We start from the raw sequence: 27789 nt of genomic DNA on the forward strand, positions 1-27789 counted from the left end.
GGAATGGTGTCTTATTCCCAACAGCATATGCATGTTTTCTTTCTGATCCACATAAAGGAGGTCACTAATGCGTGAGCATCTTCTCTATCTTTTTCTAGTGAATTTGCACTTGAATTGCTAAGTTTAATTAAGATTTAATATATTTTAGCCACTATGAATGCTATTTTGAGTCGTGTATAATTTTGTTTATTTCAGGTAGTATTTTGGACAAATTTCGCAGAGTTTAAGTCAAGGTCAGAGAATGGAAAAAGTGAAGAAACGCCTCTGCTTATCCCACGCTGAACTTGAGGTTTTTCAAGTTCAACGTGGATCCTAACAACCAAGTGGTCCCCAGACATTCAAAAAAAGCTGCGAATGAAGCCAAATTTATTTTGATTGAAATTTTATTTTATTTATAAATAGGAAAAGATATTATTTTAGTTAAAAAATATAATTTTACATTAATTAGGATTAGATATAAAAGAGAAAAGAATCAACCCTTCGAACTCTCTTCTCTTCTACCTCATTCTGCAATTTACAATTTACCTGAATCCTAATTTTCTCTTTGAACCATGAGCAACTAAACCTCCACTATTAAGGTTAAGAGCTATGTCTATTGTATGGATTGATACTATTATTTTTCTATTTTAATTTATGTACTGATTTATAATTCAAGAATTGTTTTCGTTCTTTATTTTATGAATTTGGGTGGAACGAAAGTATGACCCTTGTTCTAATTGAGTTCTTGTATAACTTAGAAAAGCTCTTTACTTGAACAACAACTTGAAAACATATTCTCCTAAATTTCTAATTTTCTGGACTTAACGGGATACGTGACATATAATCCTCTTATATTTGAGTAATTAGGATTTCTGTGACATATAAACTAGAATCGAACTTCACCCTCTAATTGGAATTAAGTGACCAAGGAATTGGCGGTTGATGAATTTTAGAGGATACTAAAAAGGTCTAAAGAATTAGGGTTTAGTCACATATAGTTTGCCATGAATTAAATCTTGCATGATTAAAATAGTTAGTAAGAAAAGTCAATTCGGAAAAATAGATAACTCTGAAGCCTTAACTGTTTCTCCATATATTATTCACAACTTGTTTACTGCTTGCTTTTTTATTTTCTAAATTACTGTTTAATGCAATTGAACTCTCCACACCATTTTCGGTTAGTCTAACTAAGTAAATCATTTAATCATTGTTGCTTAGTCCATCAATCCTCGTGAGATCGACCCTCATTCACCTGAGGTACTACTTGGTACGACCCGGTGCACTTGCCGATTAATTTGTAGTTGTAAATTTCACATCAGTCACAAATAAGTTATCTATTCACAAGTGAAGGAACAGCTATAGCTTGGCACTCAACAAAGCAAACCATAACTGTAGCCTCCTTAAATCTTGCAGAAATATTGATAATTTATGAAGCAACTCGAAAATGTGTTTGGCTTAGATAAATCACTCAACATGTTCAAGATATGTGTGGTTTACCTTTGAAAAAATACCAACAGTCATATACGAAGACAACTTGCATACATCAACTAAAAGAGGGATACATCAAAGGCGATAGAACAAAACATATCTTTCCAAAACTATTCTACTCTCATGATCTTCAACAAAGTAGTGATATAGACGTTCAACAAATCTATTTTAATGATAATTTAGTATATTTGTTCACTAAAGCACTACGCACTTCAACACTTGAGAAGCTAATATATAAGATTGGGATGCGCCGGCTAAAAGATATCAAGTGATGTAATTATCAGAGGAGTAATACGAACTGTACTCTTTTTCTTAACCATGATTTTTATCCCACTTCGAATTTTTTTTGGTAAGATTTTTAATGAGACAGCTACCTAACGTATTATACTAAGAACATCTAAAAGAAAGTGTTATAAATATATTTATTATGAATCCCCTAAACTGTAACTATTATTTAAAATTAAATAAATAGAATTAGTTATAAATGTAACCTAATTGAGTCAGCTAGGAATTGGACCCTTGGTTATAAATAGCCTCTTTGTGATATTCTATGTACAACATAATCATTAATAAAATTGTCTATTATTTTTTTAATTCTCTTTTTCTTTTCTTTCATTTCAAAGTCTAATTCTTATTTTCACAATATATTTGTAATTTTACAAAAGAAATATATTAATTATTTAATGATCCTATTAATATGCAGGTACTGTTAACAACATAAGGTTAAAATGTCTTTTTATGATACTTTTCTTTAAAATTTTATAGAATTTTAAAATTCTAATAAAAAAGAAATATTATAACAATTATATTTTAATTTTTTAAAAAAAACTTAATTAAATTATGGGATAAGTATTGTTTTGGTCCCTAACGTTGAGGGTCGGAATCAAAACCATCCCCAATGTAATTTTGGATTTAAAATCATCCTTAATGTTTTTTTTCGTATTAAAATTGTCGTTTTTAATAAGTTTTTTAATTTTATTCCTAAACTACCCCTATTTTAATAAAAAAATTATAAAATTAAAAAAAAAGAAAACAACGCGTTTTAGGGGAGTGGTGAGGGAAAGGAAACGCGTTTTTGGGGATGGGGTGGGGGTTGGGGGTGGGGGGGGGGGGAAGGAAACGCGAAAGGGGGAGGGGAGGAGGCCTCCACCGTCGCAGGAGGCCATCGCTGCCACCGTTGGGTCTTTCGACACCGAGCACGAGCAGCGAGAGAGGAGATTGAAAAGAGAGAGGGAGCTCTGGTGCCACCTTCGCGAGGGGAGGAGGCCGCTGCCATAGCCGCTGCCACAATCGCGACACCTACATCGTGGCCGGTCCGCCCACGAGCCGCCACCAAAAACGTCGTCGCCGTTCATGCATGCTTCTGCCGCTGCCGTGGAGTGCGTCGCCGGGAAGGTGAGCCTGACGCGAGGAGGGCCGCGTGCAGAGAGAGAGAAATATGAGGCTGAGTTGGGTTCCTGCCACCACCAATCTGCCCAGCCGCCGTCGCTCCGTCGCCCACGAGCTGCCGGTGGTTCTTGCTTTGGCCTCTGCTTGCTGCTTTTGCTTGAGCTTCTGCTTCTACTTCTTGTTGAATTTGTGCTTTTGCTTGTTGATTTGGCTGTGTTTGAACTTCTGCATCTGTTCTGCTTCAGTTTCTGCTTTCTGCTTCTGCCTTCTTCTTGTGTTAATTTTTTCTGCTTTCTGCTTCTACTTGTGTTGATTTCTATGTTCATTTGATTTTTTTTGAATGTTAAATGTTTGTGTTATTATTGATTTAAATGTTATGTTATTGTTGATAATGGATTCTTGAATTTGAATGTATGTTATGTTATTATTGTTGTTGTGGAAAGAAATGGCTGATAGTGAAAATATGGGCGGTGACGGTGGTGGAGAATGCAGAATGAACAGTGGTGGTGGAGAATGCAAAATGATCGGATGGCTGATAATGGAAATAAGGGGGTGGCGATGGTGGAGAATGCAGAAAGGGGATGGTGGAGAATGCAGAAAGAACGGTGGTGGCAGAGAATGCAAAATGGGTAGTGTAGTTGGGGGTTGGGGGTATTATTGTCTTTTAAAAAATTATTTTTTAAAAAATGACGATTTTAATACGGAAAAAAACATTAAGGATGATTTTAAATCCAAAATTACATTGGGGACGATTTCGATTCCGACCCTCAACGTTAGGGACCAAAACAATACTTATCCCTTAAATTATTTATTCATATTGGCCTTACTATATGGTGCTGCAAAGTGCAAACAGCGACAGCTTCTCTTTGAAGAAAAAAAAAAACCTCTTGGAACATAAAATCTTCATTTCCAGTCAAGAACAGCCGACAAACATGACGCAACAATTTGAGCCATTAATGGATGTATTTATGTGATATATATATTATGTGTATATATAAAAATTAATAATTAAATTAATTACTAATATGTAAATATAAATATATGTATTATTTATTTTTAATATATATTTTATATAAATAATTAATTTAATAATTAATTTTTAATAATATATATATATATATATATATATATATATATATATATATATATATATATATATATAGTGACTAAATTAAAGATAAAATTTTGATAATGCTTAAGAAAATTAGTCAACCGCTCAAATCCGGTCAACCATTTGGCAAAGACATCAAAATGATTTTAATATTTTAATAACCTAAAAAACTGTCAAAAAATCCAAAAAAACCTTCACACCTAACAACTCTTGATTGCTTTTTTTTTTAAAGTCTTTTTCTTATACCATGATCTTCTTTAGTATAGTTCTTTCCTTCAAAATTACTCTAGAAAAAATTAATAACTACTTTTTCGTCACTATATATATATATATATATATATTGGTAAGTTCTTACACGAAGTAGGGTAATATTATTTTACTATAAAATATTATAATTTGACCAATGGAAAAATGATATTTCAATTTAGATTCGACCAATTCAAAAAATAATTTTCACATACTATTTAAAAAAAAAAAAGACACTATTTCACATACTACTTTGGTTTGTGATCAACTGATCATACTTCGTCGTGAAGTACAAAATAAAATAAAAACTACTATATAGAACTCATTTATTTGATGTGATTCTAAAACTTTTAAGGAATTAATAAAATACTAATATATTTGCCTAAGTAACAATTATTATAACTATTTTTTATTTGGTTATAAGTGTCTTTTTTTTTAATGAGTATTCTCTCCATTTTTTTTAATTAAACTATATAACTTTTGATTTGGTTATAAGTATTTTTTTAATGAAAATGAATTCTCTTAATTTTTTAATTAAAAATATAAAGTATGATTTTTAATTCTATGATATTTTTTATGTTTTTTTTTGTTCTATCTATGAAATGTATAATAAAAAAGTACACTTATTTTTTTAAGTGAAAAAAAACATTGAAAGAATCCAATCATCTTTTTAAGTATTCACCCATTAACTGCGATGATATTAAAGATAAAGATATGTGTGTGTGTGAGAGAGGTAAAAGGTTAAATTTTTTGGATATTGGATAAAATTTGGTGTAATTTTTTAATATTAGAAGTTATGATGTTTTACAAAATTCTGAGGCTATAGAATTGATAGAGTGCGAATTGTCAGATTAATTTTTTTTTAATTTATAAAGACAATACACAGACTGCGTATTGTATTATTTTAATATTAAATTATAATACGTAAATTACGTATCGTATTCTTTTAATATTAAATTACAATACATAATCTACGTATTGTAAATACACAAACTGCGTGTTGTCAGTACAATACGTGTTATGCGTATTGTGCTTACACAAAACAGCGTCCCCAGAACACTGTAAAATTCTATTTTTTATAACATTAACGTAAAACTCTCTCTTCACTCTTTCATATTAAAATAAAAAATCCGAGGTAGAAATCAAACACTTTTTTATTTTACATATTGGGGAGGACATGGTGTATAACCACGTTATGGGTGTCTATGGTGCTTCACCTAATTGTGACGGCTGGGCTGAAGAAATCGAACGGACCGATTTCACCACGGTAATCGGACGGTCCGATTTAGAGATTGGAAAGGAACACAAATCGGACGGTCTGATTTGTGCCCCCCAGTTAGGTGTCACGCATGCAAGTAGCCCCGCACCCCTTGTAGCTAGAGTTTTGTGATTGTCGAACCCCCCTCCCATTCTCTTTCACTTTCAGCAACCCAAAGTTTCTTCTTCTCCAACCCCTCTCCAACCCCACCAGCAACATATCCATGGCCCTCCATTGATAAATTTTAAAATAAAAAAAAAATTGGACCACTCTCTAACAATGCCTAGAAGAAGAAGAAGAATAAAAGATGTTAATCGTTCGGAGCTTCACATTGCAAATTATCTTGATCATCCTAACTATGTAAGTTTTTATTGTAAAAAATTTATTTTAAGTAAAATAATAATTATTATTAAGTTAGAGATTAGTAAATTATTATGATGATAATGTTAGAAATTAGTGTAATAGTAGTAATAGTAGTAGCATCTGAGTATTTTAATCTGATTAATTAAATTTTAGGAATTAGTAATGTTAGAATATAATAATGCAGAGATTAGAGATTAGTGTAATAAGATTATTTAGAAGAAAGGATTATGATACATTATAATAAAATAATAAATTAATTATTGTTGTTAACAAAATAATTAAATTAATGATAATAATACTGTTATTAAAAATGGAGATATAATAATAAAATAATTAATATTAATTATTATTACTGAATTTATTGGAATAATAATAATAATAATAATAATAATAATAATAATAATAATAATAATAATAATAATAATAATAAGTCATACTGATTGTTTTTATTATTTTTATTAGGATACGGCCCTAATAGAATAGAATAGATAGATACCAATGTGTGATAATAAATCGTTTAGTTAGCATTAATTGTTAGTAATAAATAAATTTTTGTAGTAATAATATTTATTTATGATTAAACGTTCGTAGGATAGTAAAATAATTATTATGATTTAAATATTATTAAATTAATTATTTTTGTTATAAGTAAAACATAAATATTTAATAAAGGATTAATGATTGATTTATTGTTGTATGTATATTGTTAGAACATAATTGAATAGTTACTTGAATATTAGTATATAATATGATAGTTATTTATTTAACAGTATTGTTATTATTATTATTTTTATTGGTTGTGGTTGTGGATACGTTTTACTAGTTATTTGGTAATGAAAGTTTGATTTGATCAATTTAATTTGATAATTAATTAATATTATGTTTGTGTTTAGGGTTCTCGAATGTTGCAATGTGACCACTACATGCCGCCGGATCGGTACAATCCAATAGTGGAGGGGTATTTACGGGACACCGGCTTTTATCATGTTTCACAGATTGGAGTTGTCCAATGTCAGTCGGCATTGATTAATGCTCTAGTCGAGAGATGGCGCCCTGAGACGCATACTTTTCACTTTCCGGTTGGTGAGTGTGCCGTGACACTGGAGGATGTGGCGCTAATTCTTGGTCTTCCGACAAATGGTTTGCCAGTTACGGGACCGACACTGAGCAGTTATGTGGCTTTAGAGGCTAAATGCTTGGATCAGTTTGGTGTTGCACCTATGAAGACAGACTGCAGGGGAAGTTTCATTAAGTTGGTTTGGTTTCGAGCATTGAAAAATCGATTAGTGTTGGTTGATGAGGTCCAGATTCATAGGTACGTGAAGTGCCATATAATATTATTGTTTGGGACCGTTATGTTTGGAGATAAGTCTGCAGCAGGGGTGCACTGGAAGTTTCTGCCGTTACTCCGTAACTTTGGCGGGATCATACAGTTCAGTTGGGGATCGGCCTGTCTGGCACACCTATATAGATTGTTGTGTAGAGCAACTTGTGTCGACTGTAAGGAGATTGATGGTCCGCTGACACTGTTGCTTGCCTGGGCATGGATCCGTCTACCATTTATTGCGCCGATTCCAAGCAATCCTCAAATCTTTCCGATTGCAAATAGGTAAATTTAATTACTAGACGCTTTGAAATAGTTTATTTTACATTTTATTGATAAATGTAAGTTAATGAATCGCTTGATGTCAGGTGGCTGAACTGGGAACGTGAGAATCGGCCATACAGATATCGTACCCTTGATCACTATAGGAGAGATTTGGATCTTCTGCAAGAAGGACATGTTTGTTGTAATAAATAAGTAGTTCTTTTCGTTTACTCGTGTTATTATTCTGTATGTAATCCTCGGTTACTTGTATAATGTGTGTAGTTTGTTTGGGAGCCTTATGCAATTGGAAGGACCGATCCGGATGTGATTCCTCCTGACATCCGTCAGCATTCTGCTATTTGGAGTGCCAGAGTTCCACTTATATCTTTTGAATGTATTGAGTGGCATGTATCTGATAGACTGATGAGCGGATAATTTGTACACTTTTTGGCATTGTTTTTAGTATGTTTTTAGTATGATCTAGTTAGTTTTTAGTATATTTTTATTAGTTTTTAGTTAAAATTCACTTTTCTAGACTTTACTATGAGTTTGTGTGTTTTTCTATGATTTCAGGTATTTTCTGGCTGAAATTGAGGGACCTGAGCAAAAATCTGATTCAGAGACTGAAAAGGACTGTAGATGCTGTTGGATTCTGACCTCCCTGCACTCGAAGTGGATTTTCTGGAGCTACAGAAGCCCAATTGGCGAGCTCTCAACGGCGTTGGAAAGTAGACATCCTGGGCTTTCCAGCAATATATGATAGTTCATACTTTGCCCAAGATTTGATGGCCCAAACCGGCGTTCAAAGTCACCCTCAGAAATTCCAGCGTTAAACGCCGGAACTGGCACCTAAATGGGAGTTAAACGCCCAAACTGGCATAAAAGCTGGCGTTTAACTCCAAGAAGAGTCTCTACACGAAATTGCTTCATTGCTCAGCCCAAGAACACACCAAGTGGGCTCGGAAGTGGATTTTTATGTCATTTACTCATCTCTGTACACCCTAGGTTACTAGTTTTCTATAAGTAGGACCTTTTACTATTGTATCATGGGAGATATATCTGGGTAGCTACCTTCATTTTATGCTATCTTAGATCATTGGGAGGCTGGCCATTCGGCCATGCCTAGACCTTGTTCTTATGTATTTTCAACGGTGGAGTTTCTACACACCATAGATTAAGGTGTGGAGCTCTGCTGTACCTCGAGTATTAATGCAATTACTATTGTTCTTCTATTCAATTCCGCTTGTTCTTTGTCCAAGATATCACTTGTTCTTCAACTTGATGAATGTGATGATCCGTGACACTCATCATCATTCTCACCTATGAACGTGTGACTGACAACCACCTCCGTTCTACCTTAGATTGGGTGAATATCTCTTGGATTCCTGATACACGATGCATGGTTGATCGTCTGACAACCGAGTGCTCGCCTGACAAACGAGCCAGCCATTCCGTGAGATCAGAGTCTTCGTGGTATAGGCAAGAACTGATGGCGGCATTCAAGAGAATCCGGAAGGTCTAACCTTGTCTGTGGTATTCTGAGTAGGATTCAATGATTGAATGACTGTGACGTGCTTCAAACTCCTGAAGGCGGGGCGTTAGTGACAGACGCAAAAGAATCACTGGATTCTATTCCGGCCTGATTGAGAACCGACAGATGGATAGCCGTGCCGTGACAGGGTGCGTTGAACATTTCCACTGAGAGGATGGGAGGTAGCCACTGACAATGGTGAAACCCTTGCATAAGCTTGCCATGGAAAGGAGTAAGAAGGATTGGATGAAGATAGTAGGAAAGCAGAGAGACGGAAGGGAAGGCATCTTCATACGCTTATCTGAAGTTCCTACCAATGAATTACATAAGTACCTCTATCTTTATCTTTATGCTTTATTCGTATATCACTATACCCATTTGAGTCTGCCTGACTAAGATTTACAAGGTGACCATAGCTTGCTTCATACCAACAATCTCCGTGGGATCGACCCTTACTCGCGTAAGGTTTATTACTTGGACGACCCAGTGCACTTGCTGGTTAGTTGTGCAAAGTTGTGTTTATGCCATGGTATTGAGCACCAAGTTTTTGGGGCCATTACTAGGGATTATTTGAGTTGTGAAAAGTAGTGATCACAATTTCGCACACCAAGTTTTTGGCGCCGTTGCCGGGGATTGTTTCGTGTATGGACAACTGACGGTTCATCTTGTTGCTTAGATTAGGTATTTTTCTTCAGAGTTCTTAAGAAGGAATTCTAGTGTTTCATGATGATCTGTTGAAGTCTGGCTGGCTGAGAAGCCATGTCTAATCTTATTGGACCGAGGTTTCAACTGATCATCACAAGAGCTTGTTGATCTCTATCAATCTTGCTATTGGAGCAATGATCTGCTAAGGCTTGGCTGGCCATTGGCCATGTCTAATGTTTTGGACCGAAGCTTTCTTTGAAAGCTTGGCTGGCTGTGAAGCCATGTCTAATTCATGGACCGGAGTCTTAGACTAGCATTGCAATGATTTCTGGAATCCAAATTAAGAATTCTAAAACTTTTATTTTCTATTTCCATATAATTTTTGAAAAAAAAACACAAAAAAAATTTTCAAAATAAAAAAAAAAAACCAAAAAGATTTTATGTTTCTTGTTTGAGTCTAGTGTCTAATTTTAAGTTTGGTGTCTTGCATGTATTGTTTATTTGATCTTGGTTCTATTTTCAAGTCAATAGTACAGGGAACTGAAGATTCAGAACATGCAGCAGAGGAATTACACAGAAAAAGCTGGGCGTTCAAAACGCCCAGTGAAGAAGGACAGACTGGCGTTTAAACGCCAGCCAGGGTGCCTGGTTGGGCGTTTAACGCCCAAAAAGGTAGTGCGTTGGGCGTTAAACGCCAGAATGTGCACCATTCTGGGCGTTTAACGCCAGGATGGCACAAGGGGGAGGATTTTGTTTTCAAATCAATTTTTTTTTTCAAGTTTTCAAAGTTTTTCAAAATCAAATCTTTTTCAAATCATATCTTTTCAATCAAATGTTTTCAAAATCAATTTCTTTCCTTTTTCAAAGATACTTGCTATCAATTAATGATTTGATTCAGCATTTCAAGTATGTTGCCTTTTCTGTTGAGAAAGGTTTAATGTTTGAATCATATCTTTTCTTGATAGCCAAGTTATTAATTTTTAAAATCAAATCTTTTTAAAAAATTATTTTCAAATCATATCTTCTCTATCACATCTTTTTAAGACCAATCATATCTTTTTAATCACATCTTTTTCAAAATAGTTTTCAATCAAATCTTTTTTATTTCTAATTTCAAAATCTTTTTCAAAAATCACTTGATTTCTTTCCCACTCTTATTTTCGAAAATTAATTAGTGTTTTTCAAAATGTTTTCAAATTCTTTAACTTAATTTTCGAAAAAGCTCCTCCTCTCTTTTCACATCCTTCTATTTATGGAGTACTACTCCTTCTCAATGCACAATTCGAACTCTATCTGATTAAGTTCATATTCTTCTACCTCTTTCTTCTATTTTTCTGTTCTTCTGACACCTCAAGGAATCTCTATACTGTGACATAGAGGATTCCATATTTTCTTGTTCTCTTCTCTTTCATATGAGCAGGAGCAGAGACAAAGGCATTCTTGTTGAAGCTGACCCTGAACCTGAAAGGACCTTGAAGCGAAAGCTAAGAGAAGCTAAGGCACAACTCTCTGTAGAGGACCTAACAGAAATCTTCAAAGAAGAAGACATGGCAGCCGAAAACAACAACAATGCAAACAATGCAAGGAAGGTGCTGGGTGACTTTACTGCACCTACTCCCGACTTCTATGGGAGAAGCATCTCTATCCCTGCCATTGGAGCAAACAACTTTGAGCTTAAGCCTCAATTAGTTTCTCTAATGCAACAGAATTGCAAGTTCCATGGACTTCCATTGGAAGATCCTCATCAGTTTTTAGCTGAATTCTTGCAAATCTGTGACACTGTCAAGACTAATGGGGTTGACCCTGAGGTCTACAGACTTATGCTATTCCCTTTTGCTGTAAGAGACAGAGCTAGGACATGGTTGGACTCACAACCTAAAGAAAGCCTGGACTCATGGGAAAAGCTAGTCAATGCCTTCTTGGCAAAGTTCTTTCCACCTCAAAAATTGAGTAAGCTTAGAGTGGAAGTCCAAACCTTCAGACAGAAGGATGGAGAATCCCTCTATGAAGCTTGGGAAAGATACAAACAATTGATCAGAAAATGTCCTTCTGACATGCTTTCTGAATGGAGCATCATAGGTATTTTCTATGATGGTCTCTCTGAACTATCCAAGATGTCTTTGGATAGCTCTGCTGGAAGATCTCTTCATCTGAAGAAGACGCCTACAGAAGCTCAAGAGTTGATTGAAATGGTTGCAAATAACCAATTCATGTACACTTCTGAAAGGAATCCTGTGAACAATGGGACAAATCAGAAGAAAGGAGTTATTGAGATTGATACTCTGAATGCCATTCTGGCTCAGAACAAGATATTGACTCAACAAGTCAATTTGATTTCTCAAAGTCTGTCTGGAATGCAAAATGCACCAAGCAGTACTAAGGATGCTTCATCTGAAGAAGAAGCATATGATCCTGAGAACCCTTCAATGGAAGAGGTGAATTACCTAGGAGAACCCTACGGAAACACCTATAATTCTTCATGGAGAAATCATCCAAATTTCTCATGGAAGAATCAAGAGAGACCTCAACAAGGTTTCAATAACAATAATGGTGGAAGAAACAGGTTTAGCAATGGCAAGCCTTTTCCATCATCTTCTCAGCAACAGACAGAGAGTTCTAAGTAGAACACCTCTGACTTAGCAACCATGGTCTCTGATCTAATCAAAACCACTCAAAGTTTCATGACTGAAACAAGGTCCTCCATTAGGAATTTGGAGGCACAAGTGAGACAGCTGAGCAAGAAAGTTACTGAACTCCCTCCTAATACTCTCCCAAGCAACACAGAAGAAAATCCAAAAGGAGAGTGCAAGGCCATCAACATGGCCGAATTTGGAGAGGAAGGAGAGGAAGTGAACGCCACTGAGGAAGACCTCAGTGGGCGTGCACTGACCTCCATTGAGTTCCCCAATGAGGAACCATGGGAATCTGAGGCTCAAAATGAGACCATAGAGATTCCATTGGATTTACTTCTGCCTTTCATGAGCTCTGATGAGTATTCTTCCTCTGAAGAGGATGAGTATGTCACTGAAGAGCAAGTTGCTAAATACCTTGGAGCAATCATGAAGCTAAATGACAAGTTATTTGGAAATGAGACTTGGGAGAATGAACCCCCTTTGCTCACCAAAGAACTGGATGACTTGTCTAGGCAGAAATTACCTCAAAAGAGACAAGATCCTGGGAAGTTTTTAATACCTTGTACCATAGGCACCATGACCTTCAAGAAGGCTCTGTGTGACTTAGGGTCAAGTGTAAACCTCATGCCTCTCTCTGTAATGGAGAAGCTAGGGATCTTTGAGGTGCAAGCTGCAAGAATCTCATTAGAGATGGCAGACAACTCAAGAAAACAAGCTCATGGACTTGTAGAGGATGTTTTGGTGAAGATTGAAAACCATTACATCCCTGCTAATTTCATAGTCCTAGAGACTGGGAAGTGCATGGATGAAACCATCATCCTTGGCAGACCCTTCCTAGCCACAGCAAGGGCTGTAATTAATGTTGATAGAGGCGAACTGCTCATTCAAGTGAATGAAGAATCCTTTGTGTTTAAGGCTCAAGGATATCCCTCTGTCACCATAGAGAGGAAGCATGAAGAGCTTCTCTAAAAACAGAGCCAAACAGAGCCCCCACAGTCAAACTCTAAGTTTGGTGTTGAGAGGCCACAACCAAACTCTAAGTTTGGTGTTGAACCCCCACATTCAAACTCTAAGTTTGGTGTTGGGAGGTTTCAACATAGCTCTGAGCATTTCTGAGGCTCCATGAGAGTCCTCTGTCAAGCTAATGACACTAAAGAAGCGCTTGTTGGGAGGCAACCCAACATTATATTTTGACTATTTTCTTTTGTTATTTTATGTTTTTTGTAGGTTGATGATCATAAGAAGTCACAAAATCAATGAAAAAAGCAAAAACAGAATGAAAAACAGGAAGAAAAACAGCACACCCTGGAGGAAGAACTTACTGGCGTTTAAACGCCAGTAAGGCTAGCAGGTGGGCGTTTAACGCCCAGTCTGGCACCATTATGGGCGTTTAACGCCAGAAAGGGGCACCAGACTGGCGTTAAACGCCAGAAAAGGGCAAGAACCTGGCGTTAAACGCCAGAAATGGGCACCAGCCCGGCGTTTAACGCCAGAATTGGCTCAAAACGTGATTTTGCATGCCATTTGGTGCAGGGATGACTTTTCCTTGACACCACAGGATCTGTGGACCCCACAGGATCCCCACCAACCCCACCACTTCCTCTCTTCTTCACTCATTCACCAATCACCTCAACACCTCTTCCCCAAAAACCCTTCACCTATCAAATCCCATCTTCCTCTTCACCACTCAATCCATCCTTCATAAAACCCCACCTACCTCACCATTCAAATTCAAACCACTTTCCCTCCCAAACCCACCCTCACTTGACCGAACCTTACCCTTCCCCCTCCCCTATATATACCCTTCTTCACCCCTTTATTTTCACACAACCTAAACACCACTTCTCCCCCTCTTTGGCCGAACACAAAAGCCATTCCCTTCTTCCTCATTTCTTCTTCTTCTACTCTCTTCTTTCTTCTTTTGCTCGAGGACGAGCAAACCTTTTAAGTTTGGTGTGGTAAAAGCGTTGCTTTTTCGTTTTTCCATAACCATTTATGGCATCCAAGGCCGGAGAAACCTCTAGAAAGAGGAAAGGGAAGGCAAAATCTTCTACCTCCGAGTCATGGGAGATGGAGAGATTCATCTCAAGGGTGCATCAAGACCACTTCTATGAAGTTGTGGCCTTGAAGAAGGTGATCCCCGAGGTCCCTTTTTCACTCAAAAAGAATGAATATCTGGAGATCCGACATGAGATCCGAAGAAGAGGTTGGGAAGTCCTTACCAACCCCATTCAACAAGTCGGAATTTTGATGGTTCAAGAGTTCTATACCAATGCATGGATCACCAAGAACCATGATCAAAGTGTGAACCCGAATCCAAAGAATTATCTTACTATGGTTCGGGGGAAATACTTGGATTTTAGTACGGAAAGTGTAAGGTTGGCATTCAATTTGCCCATGATGCAAGGAGATGAACACCCTTACACTAGAAGGGTCAACTTTGATCAAAGGTTGGACCAAGTCCTCACAGTCATATGTGAAGAGGGCGCCCAATGGAAGAGAGATTCAAGAGGGAAGCTGGTTCAACTGAGAAGGCATGACCTCAAGCCCATCACTAAGAAGAGGATGGAGCACACAAGAGACCCCACTCATCATGAGATCCCTGAGATGCCTCAAGGGATGCACTTTCCTCCACAAACCTATTGGGAGCAACTAAACACCTCCCTAGGAGAACTGAGTTCCAACATGGGACAACTAAGGGTGGAGCATCAAGAACACTCCATCATTCTCCATGAAATTAGAGAAGATCAAAGAATCATGAGAGAGGAGCAACAAAGACAAGGAAGAGATATTGAGGAGCTCAAGCACTCCATAGGATCTTCAAGAGGAAGAAAGAGCCGCCATCACTAAGGTGGACCAGTTCTTTAATCTCCTTGTTCTTTATTTCCCTGTTTTTCGAAATTTTCATGCTTATGTTTGACTATGTTTGTGTCTTGTGATCATTAATGTCTTAGTGTCTATGCCTTAAAGTTATGAATGTCCTATGAATCCACCACCTTTCTAAAAAAAAAACGTGCTTAATTGAAAAGAAAAGAATTGCATGAATTTTGAATTTTATAGCAGTTTAATTATCTTGATGTGGTGGCATTACTTTTGTCTTCTGAATGTATGCTTAAACAGTGCATATGTCTTTTGAATTTGTGGTTCATGAATGTTGGCTCTTGAAAGAATGATGAAAAAGGAGACATGTTACTGAGGATCTGAAAAATCATTAAAAATGATTCTTGAAGCAAGAAAAAGCAGTGAATATAAAAAAAAAGAGAGGCAAAAAAAAACGAAAAAGAAAAAGAAAAATAAAGAAATAAAGTTGTGATCCAAGGCAAAAAGAGTGTGCTTAAGAACCCTGGACACCTCTAATTGGGGACTCTAGCAAAGCTGAGTCACAATCTGAAAAGGTTCACCCAATTATGTGTCTGTGGCATGTATGTATCCAGTGGTAATACTGGAAGACAGAGTGCTTTGGACCACGGCCAAGACTCATAAAGTAGCTGTGTTCAAGAATCATCATACTTAACTAGGAGAATCAATAACACTATCTGGATTCTGAGTTCCTAAAGAAGCCAATCATTCTGAGTTGCAAAGGATAGAGTGAGATGCCAAAACTGTTCAGAGGCAAAAAGCTAAAAGCCCCGCTCATCTAATTAATACTGATCTTCATAGATGTTTTTGGAATTCATTGCATATTCTCTTCTTTTTATCTTATTTGATTTTTAGTTGCTTGGGGACAAGCAACAATTTAAGTTTGGTGTTGTGATGAGCGGATAATTTGTACGCTTTTTGGCATTGTTTTTAGTATGTTTTTAGTATGATCTAGTTAGTTTTTAGTATATTTTTATTAGTTTTTAATTAAAATTCACTTTTCTGGACTTTACTATGAGTTTGTGTGTTTTTCTGTGATTTCATGTATTTTCTGGCTGAAATTGAGGGACCTGAGCAAAAATCTGATTCAGAGACTGAAAAGGACTGTAGATGCTGTTGGATTCTGACCTCCCTGCACTCGAAGTGGATTTTCTGGAGCTACAGAAGCCCAATTGGCGCGCTCTCAACGGCGTTGGAAAGTAGACATCCTGGGCTTTCCAGCAATATATGATAGTCCATACTTTGCCCAAGATTTGATGGCCCAAACCGGCGTTCAAAGTCACCCTCAGAAATTCCAGCGTTAAACGCCGGAACTGGCACCTAAATGGGAGTTAAACGCCCAAACTGGCATAAAAGCTGGCGTTTAACTCCAAGAAGAGTCTCTACACAAAATTGCTTCATTTCTCAGCCCAAGCACACACCAAGTGGGCCCGGAAGTAGATTTTTATGTCATTTACTCATCTCTGTACACCCTAGGTTACTAGTTTTCTATAAGTAGGACCTTTTACTATTGTATCATGGGAGATATATCTGGGTAGCTACCTTCATTTTATGCTATCTTAGATCATTGGGAGGCTGGCCATTCGGCCATGCCTAGACCTTGTTCTTATGTATTTTCAACGGTGGAGTTTCTACACACCATAGATTAAGGTGTGGAGCTCTGCTGTACCTCGAGTATTAATGCAATTACTATTGTTCTTCTATTCAATTCCGCTTGTTCTTTGTCCAAGATATCACTTGTTCTTCAACTTGATGAATGTGATGATCCGTGACACTCATCATCATTCTCACCTATGAACGTGTGACTGACAACCACCTCCGTTCTATCTTAGATTGGGTGAATATCTCTTGGATTCCTGATACACGATGCATGGTTGATCGCCTGACAACCGAGTGCTCGCCTGACAAACAAGCCAGCCATTCCGTGAGATCAGAGTCTTCGTGGTATAGGCAAGAACTGATGGCGGCATTCAAGAGAATCCGGAAGGTCTAACCTTGTCTGTGGTATTCTGAGTAGGATTCAATGATTGAATGACTGTGACGTGCTTCAAACTCCTGAAGGCGGGGCGTTAGTGACAGACGCAAAAGAATCACTGGATTCTATTCCGGCCTGATTGAGAACCGACAGATGGATAGTCGTGCCGTGACAGGGTGCGTTGAACATTTCCACTGAGAGGATGGGAGGTAGCCACTGACAACGGTGAAACCCTTGCATAAGCTTGCCATGGAAAGGAGTAAGAAGGATTGGATGAAGACAGTAGGAAAGCAGAGAGACGGAAGGGAAGGCATCTTCATACGCTTATCTGAAGTTCCTACCAATGAATTACATAAGTACCTCTATCTTTATCTTTATGCTTTATTCGTATATCACTATACCCATTTGAGTCTGCCTGACTAAGATTTACAAGGTGACCATAGCTTGCTTCATACCAACAATCTCCGTGGGATCGACCCTTACTCGCGTAAGGTTTATTACTTGGACGACCCAGTGCACTTGCTGGTTAGTTGTGCAAAGTTGTGTTTATGCCATGGTATTGAGCACCAAGTTTTTGGGGCCATTACTAGGGATTATTTGAGTTGTGAAAAGTAGTGATCACAATTTCGCACACCATAGACTGAGGAGGCAATTTAGTTTGGCTCAGGGAGTTCTTGATCAGGAGCAAGACCTAGGTGAAGCACATGGCGAAGTTCTGATAGGTCTGAAGAATCAAGATTGGTCTGGAACCCACTCATTCTGGGTTATGCATTGGATGAACCGGTATAGCCATGTTCTTGTCGAGCACACGGTGCCGTCACATCATCAGGCAGATATCTACTTGCAATGGTACCGAGGTACATATGGTGACCACCTGCATCTGTCACAGATTGACCCTGAAGAGAATCAGCACGGTGATCCTATGCATAATCAGGAGAATCAACAAGAACAACCATCGCCACCGCAACCACCACCGCCCCCTTCACAAACACAGGCACAAGAAGCGCCTGAGCAGTTTACTCCATACATTCCTGACACGCATTCTGCAGATTACTTGACTCCACCAGTATATCAGCAGTACTGGAGTGTCCCGCACCAAGAATCAGGTGAACAGGATTCGTTTACCCAGCTACTTGGTTTCATGGCTCCTGTGCCAAGTTACTCACATCCAGCTTACGGATCCATTCCCACCAACCAGATGGCCCAACCGAGTGGGATTGCTCCAGGTAGACTGTCATTGGATACGAGACCTCGACAGCTCACTTCCTCTGGTACCTCCGGAGGTAGACTTTCTGTTAACTCTAGTATGAGTGATGATGCCTGGAGGGGTATGACACAGAGCGAAATTGAACGTCGTGTTTCGATGAATCTCATTTTAGAGAGCTACCAGCCAGGTGATGAGGCCAATGATGACTTTCTGGTTGACCATCCTAGTGGGGATGAGGTTGCAGATGAGGATGATGATGAGGATGAGGATGAGGATAAGGATGACGATGAGGATGAGGCGGATGGTGAGGATGATGATGATGGGGGTGATGGTCCGGACGATGGTACAGCGCCTACTGCAGGTAAAACAGTTTGTTGGATATACTGGTTTGATTTTGATCGGATTAGTCGGTTATGGAATTAGTTGTGTTGATAAGAATTTGTTGATTATTATTAGAGTTGATTATTGATAATTTGAGTTGATTATTGAATTAGTTGTTTGTTGAATTATTTGGTTATTTATTATTTGAATTATTTGGTTATTTATTATTTGACTTGATTAGTTGGTTATCGAATGTTTTCACAGGTACAAGCACTAGCGATAAAGGAAAAGGATACAACCTTAGAACTGACCCCCCTCGTCGGAGCGCTAGTCCGGCCGAACCATTCGATCCAAACGAATCGGACGGCTTGGTCGAACCGGTCGATCCAAACGAATCGGTCGGCTCGGTCGAATTGGCCAATCCAAACGAACCAGATAGCTTGGTCGAACCAGCCGGTCAGGTCGAACTGATCTGGTCCTATCAAACCGGCCGGTCAGGTAGACCCGTCCGGTTTGGTCAAACCGGTCCGGTAGAACCGGCTGGTTCAAACGAACCGGTCGGCTCGGTCGAACCGGCCGGTCCAAACGAACCGGACAGCTTGGTCGAACCGTCCGGTCAGGTCGAACTGATCCGGTCCTATCAAACCTACCGGTCAGGTAGACCTGTCCGGTCTGGTCGAACCGGCCGGTTCACACGAACCGGCCATTCCGGTCTCCTTTTTTCAACACGGACGTAAAACAGTATATTTCTCAGCCTACATGTACACTTCATAATTCAACATTAAAGAATTACTAATTACATGCTATATTTTGCTAATTACCATTGTCTTAACAATTTCTCCTAAACTCATAACCCATGTACAAATCATACTTTCACAAATCTTAATTTAAATTAATGGCGCACCTGCATTTACATATTGAGGAAACTCCGGTGCATGCATGGCCTCCAAATTCAACGACCGCATGAAACTCTGCTCCACAAACGGCTGCTGATTTGCTAGTGCATTTGCCACATCCGCCACATCTGCCACCATAGCCTCGTCAGCTTGATCTTCGTCTACACCCGGTTCAACGACCACGTAGTTACTTTCGAACTCTTCTTCACTATCACTATTGTAATCCTCCAATTCAATATCTCGGTCTGCTGTAGGTTGCTGAAACTCGATATACAGTTCGATAAACGATATTCGCGACCGACTTCCGAGATACACTGAAAATATTTCTTGCATGCTCGCTTCGTCTATCACGTATTTCGTTTGAAATTGCACGAACCCACCAAAGACAGATATAGGATATCTGTACAGAATACACGATACTATCCTTGTTGTTTGAGAATCTATCTTCTCATAAATGATACCTTTTAATTCTTCAAATGACAATGTGAATGGAATAATAATATCTAACGGAATGTCACACACAAATTTCACTCCTTCTGATGTTTGTAATAAAATTTGGCCATGATAATACACTTTTAATCTTACTCTATCATACATGATAATAGAGAAGAAGAGATCTACAAAAAAAAGAAGAAAAAGAGATCTATAGAAAAAAAATTTGGAGAGTTGAAGTAGCGAAGAAGAAGAATGAAATGGGCTGCTCAGCTTGAGTAGATAAATCTATATATATATATATATATATATATATATATATATATATATATATATATATATATATATATGACACTCAAATCGGACCGTCCGACCGCATGCATGATCATTCGATATATTTAGAACAAACAAATCGGACGGTCCGATTACTAAACAGCCCGCCAAAAAGTTTTTAAACCCAGAAATCGGTGGGTCCGATTTGGGTTATTTTTTGAATTCATCCCTTAAATCGCATGATCCGACTTCCATGCACGAAGCAACACTTCCCACAAATCGGACGGTCCGATTTGTGTCCCCTCACTCCTGCAAGAAATTGGACCGTCCGATTTCTATCCGTCAACTAAACGCCGTCACACTCTTGTTAAACACCTATAAACTCCATAAACCAGCGTTACACCAAACTAAGCATCATATGCAAAAAAATTATCCAGAAATCAAAATTATATACAAATAACATATAAGTCATAAAATGCTAGATTTCTTATTTTGGGGATAAATGCTATGGATATGATATGATATGATATGATAGATATGATGCCCTCGATCGACCCCTCGTGAAGAAGAGGAGGACGCAGAGCATCACATGAGTTGGTGACAATGATATGCATAGGACTATAGGAGGGAACTCTAAGTCTCTAACTGTGCTTTCATTATCTAGCTAGTAGTATTCTATATAGTACTATTGTACTACTAATTAATTAATAACGATGTGTTTCTCCATCCGAATGAACTCCAAGGAATAATTTTCATTGGTAGGTAAAACAGTAGTCTTGGTTAGGAAATAACAACAACAGTAATGTACTCAATATTTTGGATGAACTGAACTGATGTCTGATGACATCACATCCCCATCAATTATCAATAGACAAAACAAATACATGTTTGTTGGCAATGGGCCAATATCTATGTACATATACCTTGACAAATTTTAAATCCATAACGTAAAAAAAATATTTAAAATTGTTTTATATAATATAATATTTATAATTTTATATATATGACATTTGTAATTATATATTTATTATATTTAAATTATTTTTTAAACATTATTGTTTTAAATAATGGAGTCGGAATAATCCAATTGATGAACCGTACCATAATATTTCATAATGATTAAGTAGCGGCTTAAAAGTAATAACTTTTGGACATTGATGAGCATTTAGTCTAACAAGCTAACAAGTGGTGGTATAAATAATGTCATAGATTTGATTTCAAGGTAATGCACATAATTTGTTTCTTGGTGCTAAATCCTAATTAAGGTCTGAGTCAATAATGTTAACAACAAGAGCAATAACATAAATTTGATGCCATCTTTAATTTATTGCACTCTATCATCATCTATATACACTTTTGTTTATCAATAAGATTGTTTTGTGTATTCGACGACCTAATTCATTAATAATACAATAATATGATAATAAGAAAAATAGTACACACCTAGCTAGCTACCTACCTAAGCCAAGTCTTAGAATATGCATGGTCCATCCTAAACCCTCAACACACACTACTGTTGTTCCACATGCATGGACATGGTGATATGGTGTTCTCTGTTACTCTCTTATATGTATGCAATGCAAGAATACAACTAATTATAGCTAGGCAACAAGCCACAGTACGAGTAGTAGTTCAAACTTTTCATTAGTACGAAAAAGTGGCATATAGCTATAGAATCTGGCTCACATAATTCCAATGGTTACATACAAGACACATTCGCTTGTAATTAGATCTAAGCTCAAATATGAGGATGGTTCTGAAAATCAGACCGAACTGGTCGGTCGAACCGATCCAATCGGAAATTGGCAAGGATAATGGTTTGGTTTCATGACTAAAACCGCCAATTAAAAAACTGTCCAAAGATCACCGAATTTGTCGGGAATCAGCCGGTTGGACCGGACTGAGAATCAGTTGGTTCTTTCTAAACAACGACGTTTTGCTTGATTTAAAAAAAGAAACTCATGCGTGAGTCATGCCACCTTCTTCCAACTCCCTTCGTGCGTTTCAATGTGTGAGTGTATCACTCAATATTCAGCAAATAATCAAAACCCTTTTTCAAAGTTCAAAAAGACGAAAACCCAAAACCAATTACCCTAGCTTCTTCAACGGTTCCACCGCCGATGTCCGTGATTGTCGGTGCCTCCGCGGCTTCCTTCTTCGCCCTGTCCCAAACCCAAACCTTCTGCTCTAGCTCCGCTCGACGTCCATCCTCCCACGGCTTCTCTATTTGAGCTGCTCATTGTCGTGTCGCTGTCATCTCATTGTTGTCCTGCTCTTCGTTGTGCTCCACTGCTGTCGAAGGTTAGTGACAGTGCTTACAAGGTTTTTCTTTTTGTATTCTGTTCTAATTACAAGGATTGTGAAACCTAGTTAAATAACAAATAATTAAGTGATAAATTAATTATGAATATAAACGATTAAGAATTTAAAAATTTATAATTGAAAAAAATTAAAATATTTAAAATACGAATTAAAACACTAATCTTAAAGGTTTTGGCCCAACAGGCTAAAACAATTTAACCGGACTTATGTTGGAACCAAGCCCACATACATAACTCCCATAACTTAGCAAAGATTCAGCATTTCCCCTTTTTTCATTGAGTTCCATGGAGAAGAGAAAAAGAGGGAAGAACATGCCCTAAGTGTACTATTCACCCACATACAAAAATTCTCATACCTTTTAAACTGTAGCTCCGATCGAAGACCCGTTTGCGGTTACGCACCGCACTCGTCGTACTCTTTAATTCTATCTAACCATTGTGGTAAGAAACTCGAAGTTCTTGCCCCATTTTCTATTTCTCTTCAATTTTGCATTTTTGGTTTGGGTATTGAGAAAATTTCAATTTTTCAATGTTTAGGGGAGGCTCAATATTGAGTTCTAGCGAATTTTTGACCCAAGGCTACAAGAAATAAGTTAAGAAAACCTTTCTTCTTTGTTTTTCCTAAGTTTGAGTTATAAACTTAGTGTAAATTATGTGAAAATCTTGTGATTAGATGGAATATAGCTTGTTTGGATTGAATCTGGGGTGAAACGGAACTAGTTAGGTGAATTTTGGCGCGAGATTGAATTCAAGGATCACTTTGATGTGGAATTGGTGGAGCTTAAACCGGTGGACGTTGGATTTGTCAGAAAAGAGTTTTTCCGAGGTTGAGACTACCATCAACGAAGGTACGAATTTTAATTTTGAATAGACATTGTGTAACACTATGTGAAAATCTAGGTTAATTGCCCTAGGATAGCATTAACTGTTGTGTGTGTTGATGATGAATTGTGATTTGGCATGATTATGTGAATTGGGTGTTTGGTGAGTGTTATATGATAGGAGATAGAAATTGGATATGAATATTATGGTATAGTATTATATTGATTGATGTGAAATTGGGCTGGAGACCGTGATAGGATGAGGTATCCCCTTTGAGGTAAGCTATGATAAGTTACAAAATTTTCATGTAGAGATTGATTATGGAATGATATGGTTTGGTTGAACAATTACATTGTTGATATTGGTTGGTTGATGAAAACTTGGAAAGTTGGATAGTTGTGTTGAAACTTGTTTGATTAGGTGTTGAATGGATAGAACTTGCTAAATGAATGTTGAGATGCTTAGAAATGGTTTGGAATGATTGGAAAATGAATTGGAAGGAGAATTGGCAAAAACTTGACAATTGGATAATTTTGGTAAAAATAGAATTTTGACCAACTTCGATGGGTCATAACTTGGCGCTTGAAGTTTGGATTTAGGTGAAATTTATATTGAATTAAAATTTGGGATGAGAACTTTGAAAATGTCTAAGAATGGGTGAAAATTGAATTTTGTATCAAAAGTTATGCATGTTTAAAAATTTGGTGTCAAACACTGAATTCTGTAAATTTTGCAGAAAGTTAGGGCCATGCGTACACTCGACCTGTGCATACGCATGAGGTAGATTCTCCAATTGAAAGCATGCGTACACATGACACCTTGTTTTTCAAAAATGATGATTTTGGACTGTTTTGCCCTCTTAGTCTGTTTATAAACCCCTCTAACCTCCATATGGAGTGTAATAACTGATAATTAAGCTTTGAATACACTAGGAAGTGATATAATAAGATGAACTGATTAATTCCCGGATAACCACTTGATAAATTAGATAAAATTCTTGTGGGATGGTGGTTTTATCCATCCTACGGTGAGGACGAAGGTTTCTTCCCACTCACATGTTAAAGAAATTGAAAAAACGATACATAATTGGGGATTTATAAATTCAAATTGATGAAATGGGTAACTAATTGGGGTTAATAAGTTAAATTACTTATGAAATCACTAAAAGAGACTGATAATGATTAATTGTGGCTTGAATGGCTGGATTGGCAAGGTTTGGGTGATATCCCGCTTTTGTATTGATTGAATATTTGTAATTGGCAAGGTCTAGGTGTTATCCCGCTTGCATATTGAATTGATTTTTTCTTTAGGCACCTGTACCGGACAAGGACAGAGGTCTTATCCCACTTGTTCTATATTTACAGTGTGACGTGGGGACAGTGATACGTAACACGCACGTTCTCTCGAATGAAAGGTGAGACGATACTCTCTGTTGATGTGAGACAGCACTCTCAGTTGTTTGACACATTTATACCTCCGGGAGAAGGTGAGACGACACTTTCTGTTGAGATAATGGTATTGTGATTTATAATTCCTCTCGGAGATACACACCAAGAGACCAATCTAAGATGTCAACCGAATTTTGTGTCGAATTTTGCATAATAACTGACACGTGAGCTCATGACCAGTAGGACAGGCATGCATCATCTGCATTTATGTGACATTGTTTGAGTATGCTAATTGTATTTGGATTGTCTATGTGTTATTTCTTAACTGCTATTTGCCTTACTTGATATAATTGCCTTTGTTTGTGTATGAATCTCTCTACTTGTGTTTGCTACTACTATTCAACAAATTACTGAATTTGAACCATTATGATATTGAAAAAGCTGTTGACCTATATGGAGAAGAGTTAAAGACTTAAAACCACTATATAGCCAAGATTTAGCTCTGTTTCCTATTTGGTTTAGAAAGGACCATAGACTTGAACATTGTGAATTTGGAAGTTTAGTATTGGAATCATTACCCTACTGGGAACTTTTTAGTTCTCTCCCGTTTTGGGATTTTTTCTTCCAGATACAGGACATGATGCATCTTGTCAAGCGCGCTGGATCTCTCTTGGAAGTGAAGACTCTATTTTGGATTTGCATTTTGTACTTAGTGTAGTTATATTTTCCACTTTTGAACACACTTTTGTTATCCCTCTTAGAGGTAGATTTATGGAGAAACAGGTTGTATTTTGTATACTTCTGGGAAGTATTATACTTTTTAGCAGGTCTTTTCTTCACAGGTCGAGACTAGTATTTGCTATTTATCTCCTTTTGAATCTTATATATATTTCTTTCATTTCTGTATACCTTTGACGTTTCGAGTGAGATGCGATTTTCGTTCCATTATCTTTCTTCACAGGCTCCTAGCTATATTTCTATCTTTCAATTATATATGTATGTATTTTGCGTTTAGGCGTCATAATACCTCACCACCTCTGATTTATGACTATAGCGTAAGGTTTTATGTGGTAGGATGTTACAGAGATTTTGTGTTGTTGAAATTATTGATAAAAATTGATTTGTTATATTGTTGCTATTTTTTAATTTTTGAGTCTACTATTTTTGAATTTTTGTTGATAGATTTGTTGATTTCAAGGTTTAGGGTGATTATTTGTTGTTGTTTTTTAATTTTGGTTGTTGAATTATTTATTGTTGTTGAAATTATTGACAAAAATAGCTTTGTCACGGTGCTGCTATTTTTTAATTTCTAAGTCTGTTGTTTTTTAATTTTTGTTGATAAATTTGTTGATTTCAGGGTTTATGGTGATTATTTTTTGCTTGTTTTTAATTTTTGTTGCTGATTAATCAAGAAACCATTGCTAATAATAATGTATCTGTGAATAATAAATTGTCTACCAATCCTCCTATTTCGAATGATGCTGCTAATCCTAAACCTCCTAATTCTAACGATAGTTAGACACAAGGTTCTTCAATTTTATGGGAAAAAATAGATCTAGCTTCGAAATATGTTGCTTTACAAGTAGTGAATGGAAAGCCACAATATCAATGTTCATTTTGTCTACAAATTTTTAATGGAGGCAAAATTTATAGAATGAAGAAACATTTGGCAAAGATTACTGGAGACGTGAAAAAGTATCCTAAAGTTTCGTATGATGTGGAAAAATAGATGGAAAGTTTATTGAAAGAAATTCAGAGCAACAAAAGCAAAAGAAAAGTAAGCTTTAGTGAAGAGGATGGTGATGATATAGAGGATATAATTGATGAAGCAATAGCGCAAGTTAGAATAGCAACATGCTTCGAGTCAGCAAGTCATTGGAGGTGAGCAAAAAAAAGTGTTAGTTTTTAATATAATGATAACCTGTGTATTTTATTAGGTGATATTGATGTCGATTTATATCAAAATGGCGGTAGTAATAGTGGTATTTATGCTGCATCTCTTGATTCTTATGCTCAAGAGGGTGGATTGAAAGTGAAGATGATCCCACCGAAGCAAATCTGCAATAGATTCTTGCGGATTTTGATGATTGATGACAAATTTTTATGTTGCCATTTAACATTTAGATATTTTTTTACTATTTAACTTTTGTGTTTGTATTTTGATAAGATCATATGGCGTTGGTTAATGACATTTCATGTAGTATTTTAAATTTAGAAGATATTTTAAGATTTATATTAGACTATAATTATATTTTAGGATGTTCATTTATAACTTATTTATTATTTTATTCTAAAACAATTTTTTCAGTTGAACCACAGTTGGACCAGTTGAACCAGTAAACCAGTAACAAGCGGTTGATGACCAGTCTAGTTCTCAGAACCTTGAATATAAGATTATTTATTATATTCACATAATACATGATTTAGTGAAAGGTAAAGTAAGGGAACAACGGTTTTTTCTGAACAACAACGTAAACAATAGTTTAAAAAAAGAAAGTTAATTTTAATTTTAAAATCAAATTTTGAATGAATTAGGTTTAATCATCTTTTTTTTTTTGCAGCAACTGCTCTTTCGCAATCTTGTGCTACCTCCGTCGCTGCTATATCGCGACCCTAATGTCCCCGTACCTGCTGTCATCATTACTTGTTTCTTATCAACTAAGTCGGATGTTCATTTTACTAAGCATGCGAATGTTCTTTTCATTCTAAAGTGGATGTTTATTTGGGTATACGATTGGAATTTTACTTTATTTGTTTGATTCTGCATGCACATTCTCCACATGATGTTTATTTTACTATGTATGTGGATAGTTCTTTTCACTAAGATGTGGATGTTCATTATTAAACACCACTCAAAGAAAACCCCCTATTTCTTCTCCCACCAATATATGGTTTGAAAAAAGAAACAGGTATGAACGCGATAAAAACACAGGGGACTCGAGGTGGGAGGGTGGTGGCGCAGTGACGGACCGGGTCGGGCTTGGCTGTTGAAGACACGCGGCAAGGAGGATGATTTGCGCCGGTTCGAGGCTACGGCAGCGACCACGCTGGGCAGGGACACGGC

At 37.0% G+C, this 27789-nt stretch overlaps 1 non-coding gene across 1 annotated transcript; it reads right to left on the reverse strand.

The window, feature by feature from the left end:
* Nucleotides 1–11550: 11550 nt before the first annotated feature.
* LOC130978736 (small nucleolar RNA R71) lies at nt 11551–11658 on the reverse strand. Its single transcript, XR_009086353.1, has one exon. It is a non-coding gene; the product is annotated as a small nucleolar RNA R71 (small nucleolar RNA).
* Nucleotides 11659–27789: the final 16131 nt, after the last annotated feature.

Source organism: Arachis stenosperma, chromosome 4 (genome assembly GCF_014773155.1).
Source record: "Arachis stenosperma cultivar V10309 chromosome 4, arast.V10309.gnm1.PFL2, whole genome shotgun sequence".
Lineage (NCBI taxonomy): Eukaryota > Viridiplantae > Streptophyta > Magnoliopsida > Fabales > Fabaceae > Arachis > Arachis stenosperma.